The 6,138-nt window shown below is 43.4% G+C and overlaps 1 non-coding gene and 1 pseudogene across 1 annotated transcript; both read right to left on the bottom strand.

Annotated features, from left to right (window-relative positions):
- Nucleotides 1-331: 331 nt before the first annotated feature.
- On the bottom strand, nucleotides 332-1,313 carry LOC111969622 (histone-lysine N-methyltransferase SETMAR-like; annotated as a pseudogene).
- Nucleotides 1,314-4,921: 3,608 nt separating this feature from the next.
- Nucleotides 4,922-4,974, bottom strand: LOC111970793 (U7 small nuclear RNA). Its single transcript, XR_002878160.1, has one exon. It is a non-coding gene; the product is annotated as a U7 small nuclear RNA (small nuclear RNA).
- Nucleotides 4,975-6,138: the final 1,164 nt, after the last annotated feature.

Here is a 6,138-nt window from a genome sequence, read left to right as displayed (position 1 = left end):
GGGTCAATCCAGGACTTAGAAAAACAACAAAGCGGTCACTGTGACACTTGTTCTGGTTAACAGCTGGAGAAATGTTACCACTCTCAAATTCATAGACAGAGCTATGGTTGAAGCAGTGCATGTTTAGAATTACAGTATAACAAGCTTATATTTTGGGTTCTGATAGGGTATGACAGTTGAAGCTGTCGTACCCCATCAGTTATATTATTCAAGAATCAATGGTTACATGAGTCCAAAATTGAGCAATCCCGGATTGCCCCTTTAATCCAGATGGATGGCACACTGGTACGGACAGGATGACTACATCAGCAGACTGTGTAGGTGGAGCAACTGATGTGTCATACAGAACCATCTTTATCTACAATGATGGACGATGCTGTTAGCACAGAACTGACACACTGGGTGCAGAATTTACATTTAATAAAATAACACGTAGATTAGAACTGGAGAGTTGGATTCGACCAAAACAAAAAAAGCAAGGGTTCAGTGCAAAATGTCTCTCCTTTCCAGTACAACATGATCACTTCAAGTTACAAAACATCAACTTACAGATATGAAACAAATAACCACATTCCTCTATCTAATTGTTGACAACAGATATGTCCAGTGGCAGGAATTGGGCACAGTTCTGGGCACCACAGCGGTATGGTTTCCTCTGGAGGGTCACTGTCCCATTGGCTTCTGTCCCAGGGTCACTCTGAACCAACCCATAGAGTGTGTATTGCTATAGCTCGCTGAATAGTCGAATGTGAGCTCTTGAGGGGTGATGTCCCTGCCAGTGAACAGGGCCAGCCTGGGCACCAGGGAGTGCACCTGGACAGGCACCATGAACAGGTTGGGCTGGAAGGAGTGGTTCAGAAATCGCCCCACATTCCCAACCACAATAGGGTCCACAAAGGTCTCATTGACTGGGCCCTGTCTAGCATACTCCCGCACAGCAATGATGTAGTTGTTGTCCTCAGGCCCCTGTGCAAGCTTTCTACGCCTGGCCTCCTCAAATCCGATCACTTTCCCAGCATACTCACACACAAAGGTCCCACAGGAAATGGGCTCCAGAGCTCGCACCCGCAAGCCCCTGTCCTCTGTGGGGTAGACACACAACCTGAGCCCCAGGCCTCTCTGGACCACCCGGTTACCTGCAGACCTCACTACAGCTACACAAGGCGTTACACTCAAGCACAGGCCTGCAGTAACAATTGACTGTATCTCCTCTGGTCCTGGTGACAGCCTGTCGTATGTCTGTCCGAAAGTCTGCATGCAGGAGGAGCCCCCTTCTCAGGGAGGAGTGGGAGATTCATGGAGTCTCCTCCATGAATGGGGAAGTGGTGCATTTATCCTATGACAGTGGGCCCAGGTGTTTCCCATGTAGTTGACGACCCTCCCAACTCCGCCCACCGGCATCCTAATAAGGAAACAACAGAGAGAGAATACGGCAGACAGAGTGGGAGGGTCGTCACACAGGAGCATCCAGGAAGAATCACCTCACTGGGGTCTATGTGACATCCTGGTCCCTGGACATTCTCTGGAGAATACTGAAACCAAAGAGACAGATGAAAAGGGGACTGATGTTTTATAAGATACAAAGGTAATCAGACCAATAAAAAAATAAAAATAACAACCAGTCAAGGTATTGGCGTTGGAGGATTTAACTTGGCTAGAGGAGATAGTTACAGAGTAAACGTTTTTTCAATCCCACATAGAAGTTTTGTAATCCTTAATAGCATCCAATCCAGCATAGCTCTGCTTCTTTTAGCAAGCAGTGGTGCAAATCTTCAAAGAGAAAGAAGTGTAAGAAAATTGTATAGTGGGGCAGTTCACCAGCTTTAGAAGTGAGCCTATTTTGTCTCCTCTCTATTTCATCCAGAATGTCTACGTGATGTCTAGTGATGATACTGTGCTGCCACCAGCTGGCAGAAAATAGTTTAGACAGCCTGAATGAGGAACTTCAGGTAACTGCCAAAATAAAGGAAACATCAACATAGTGTCTTCCATGACCCTCCAGAACAGCTTCAATGCGCCTTGGTATAGATTCTACAAGCGTCTGGAACTCTATTAGAGGGATGCGACACCATTATTCCACGAGACATTGCATAATTTGGTGTGTTGTTGATGGTGGTGGAAAACTGCGTCTTAGGTGTCGCTCCAGAATCTCTTGTAAGCGTTCAATTCGGTTGATATCTGGTGACTGAGACACACACATACACACGCCCCTTTTAAACCCATTATTAAACCATAAGTTATGGGGGGTTCTACTAAGCTATACGGAATTGTTTTAAGAAGGTGTATTACCAAGGGTCATTATGCTATTTTATTTTGAAGTTTAAGACCTCTTGAAGTATCAAAAAATATATACTAAAATCATTTCATTAAACATTGTATTTGAGTTTACTACTATTAGCCCATACAAGCACATTGTTACGAAGTGTCTGTCCTATATCTGAGAGATGTAAGATAGATCTGGATTTTTATTTTTTTATTTTACACGTCCCTTATTTTTGTCACTAAACAGTCTCCATGCAGACGTCCATACATGGTACCGGGGGAACTCAGACGAGTCTTGTGAGGCTTGTGGGCGTCCTAGAGCAAAACAACCGCCGTACATATTCTTGTGAGTCTCACCTTTTCACATATTAGTGTGTTGCCCAAACTGTTCGGACGTTGGCAAGGGTTCGAAGACGCTTGTAGGGGTCGTAGAGAAAAACGGAGAACAGCATCATGTTCGTGAGAGTCTCGTCTTTCCATAGAGGGGTTTGAAAAACCGTTCGGATGCTATTTTAAGGGATGGTCTGACAAACACGGCTCTAGCTCTGTCACCATTCACCGCAGATGCGGAAGTGCGACATAGACGGAGGTGGAGGATTGAGACGCATACAATGCAAAAGAATAGATACACTATATATACAAAGTATGTGGACAGCCCTTCAAATTATTGGAGCACTCCGTCATGCAATCTCCATAGACAAACATTGGCAGTAGAATGGCCTTACTGAAGAGCTCAGTGACTTTCAACCTGGCACCGTCATGGGATGCCACCTTTCCAACAAGTCAGTTCGTCAGCTTTCTGCCCTGCTAGAGCTGCCCCGGTCAACTGTAAATGCTGTTATTGTGAAGTGGAAACGTCTAGGAGCATCAATGGCTCAATCGGAAAGTGGTTGGCCACACAAGCTCACAGAACAGGACCGCCAAGTGCTGAAGCATGTAGCGCTTTAAAAATGTCTGTCCTCGGTTGCAACACTCACTACCGAGTTCCAAACATACAGAAACCAACCCACACGCACTCTGTTTTACAATGTTGCCCCCACATTTGGATCACATGTAGGCCTATGTAATTAGATTGCAAGAATGTAAGGATGAAGATGTATTTAAGCTCTAAATAGTCATTCACAGAAAAACAGTAAACATACATTGATAATAACCAATGATTGGTGGCGACATCAATCATTTAGGAGCCTGTAGCGCCTTTTGCTTAGAAAAAAACTGAAAAAAGTTGTCTCCCACAATGCTTTGGTTCAGACTTTAAGTTGCAGTTGGTGAGGAGCAACTGTTCAGTCGACTGCTGTCGAAAGTTCATGACCTTTGATCACATGGTTGTTGTAAAGGCCATACAGTTGACATGTAGTCACAAGTCAGACAATTTTTATACCCATAATGCAACACACTTTGAAAGGCGGTGACCAACGTTGGTCAACGTCTTGACAAAAGTGATCCACTTGAACACGCCCAATGTCAATATAGAAAGGGCACTACACCAGTCCAAGGAGAGACTTAGGGAAAGTCTACGATTAATGTTTTACATTGTCGCCACCTAGCGGCCTTCTAGCACAAGGACACTATCGCACTGCTCCAATTTTTGCAGTAAGTGGCGCTATGAGACTAAACAAAGAAACCCACTTACAGCCAGAACATCATGTAATGAATCACTGACTAATTAAAGAAAAGTGTGTGTGTGTGTGTGTATGAGACATTAGAAATCAGAGGTAATATAGACCAAATAAAAAACATGGCCATATGAGGAAACAGTGTCCTGTGGTTACCACATCATAAGAACACAAACACCCATTGTTGGAAGTGGAACCCAGCTGGAGAGTGAGGGAGACAGCAGCCTGTGAGTAAGGAGCGAGGATCCTCTCTTCCACTCCAACAGGGGGACGCCTGGCACAATGTAGCTTTGGAAGCCACCCCTGTTACCTTGGAGATAACGATACACCAAATAGACAACAATGGAAGGCTCCTGCCAGTGACATAATCCATCCTGTAATGATGGGGCTTTGGAAGCACCGTGCTCCATCTGTTCCTTAGACCCATGGGGAGGGGAGAGGAAATGGAGAAGGAAATCATACCACAGTATACAAAAAAATACGATAGTATACTGTAGTGTTTTTGCAGACTAAAGTGCAGTATTTATTGTAGTATATTGGAGTATACTGTAGTATTTACTGTTAACAATAGTATAAATACTGAAGTAAAAGAAAACTGTGCTATATAGTATATTATAAACTGGGTGGTTAGAGTCCTGAATGCTGATTGGCTGACAGCCGTGGTATATCAGACCGTATACCACGGGTATGACAATATTTGTACTGCTCTAATTACGTTGGTAACCAGTTTATAATAGCAATAAGGCCTCTTGGGGGTTTGTGGTATACGGCCAATATACCATGGCTAAGGGCTGTATCCAGGCACACCGCTTTGCGTCGTACATATGAACAGCCAGCCATACTATATTGACCATATACCACACCCCTCGTGCCATATTGCTTAAGTATTCAATGTAGTGTTTTTGCGAATTGTAGTATACTGTAGTATTTACTGTCATTTTTTGCAGACTGTCATATACTGTAGTATTTACTGTAGTGTTTTTGTAGACATGACTGTAGTATTTATTATAGTGTTTCTGTTTTATTATCTTTGACATAGAGGTGGAGGCTTTCTCTGTGAGGAAACCTACTGGAGAAATACTAAAAGAGCACATTTTTTATAACCTGTAGGTAGGTAAGACTGTGGAGCTTCAGAGCTTCTGCTATTTTCTATAACCTGTAGGTGGGTGGGTAGGTAGGTAGGTAGGTAGGTAGGTAGGTAGGTAGGTAGGTAGGTAGAGGTAGGTAGGTAGGTAGGGTAGGTAAGGTAGGTAGGTAGGTAGAGTAGGTAGGTAGGTAGGTAGGTAGTAGGTAGGTGTAGGTAGGTAGGTAGGTAGGTAGGTAGGTAGTAGGTAGGTAGGTAGGTAGGTAGGTTAGGTAGGTAGGTAGGTAGGTAGGTAGGTAGGTAGGTAGGTAGGTAGGTAGGTAGGTAGGTAGGTAGGTAGGTAGGTAGGTAGGTAGATATAGCTTCTGCTCTTTTCTATAACTTGTATGTAACACAATATGATCTATACTTGGCATGTAGGTTTTTCACTTATGGGTGACACAAATTGAGACATGGGAAGAGGAATGGGCAGGGCATATGCAAATTATATACTGTAGTATTTACTATAGTTTAAAAAAGTAGTGCTTTTGCGGCCTGCAGTGTTTTTGCAGACATTACTGTAGTATTTATTATAGTGTTTTTCTTAGGTGGCGGAAGGAAGCAGATGGGGAGAGGTCACATTGCTGGCTGGCATTTCAGCTGCACACACAACTGACCCTGTGTCATCTTCCTCTGAGAATACTCCCCCTATCCTCTTTCCTTTACAATGTCCTTGTGCAAAAACAAACTTTGTTATTTTGAATTCTACTGGATTCTACTGTAAGCAGAAGTATTGCAGTTAGGGCATTAACGAGGACACTGGATGCTCACCAACAAAATTACATTTTTAGGGAAACTGACTTTAGATATGGGTAGAGCTCTGGGTAGAGTATTGATGGCTGTCATGCAATGATGATTAATTGATCGATGAGCCCAAGTCTGTCCAGTCAGCAATATATAAATATATTACACAATGAAATCTCCCATCAGCACTTTGTCGTTTTACTGCTTGCTCCTGCCTCCCTGTCTGCTGAAAATAAGCAAATGGTAAAGGATCAAATAGGATTTAGCAAGACTGTATTATATTCAACCCACACACAGCTTGAAGTGTATCTCTCTGGATTCCCCCAGTTCTGTAAACCGAAACAAAGTCTGGACAAATATATTACATTTACCAATGGAAGTTTGCTATCCAAT

This window comes from Salvelinus sp. IW2-2015, linkage group LG11, assembly GCF_002910315.2.
Source record: "Salvelinus sp. IW2-2015 linkage group LG11, ASM291031v2, whole genome shotgun sequence".
NCBI classification, from domain to species: domain Eukaryota; kingdom Metazoa; phylum Chordata; class Actinopteri; order Salmoniformes; family Salmonidae; genus Salvelinus; species Salvelinus sp. IW2-2015.
This window is presented reverse-complemented; position numbering and strand designations above follow the sequence as displayed.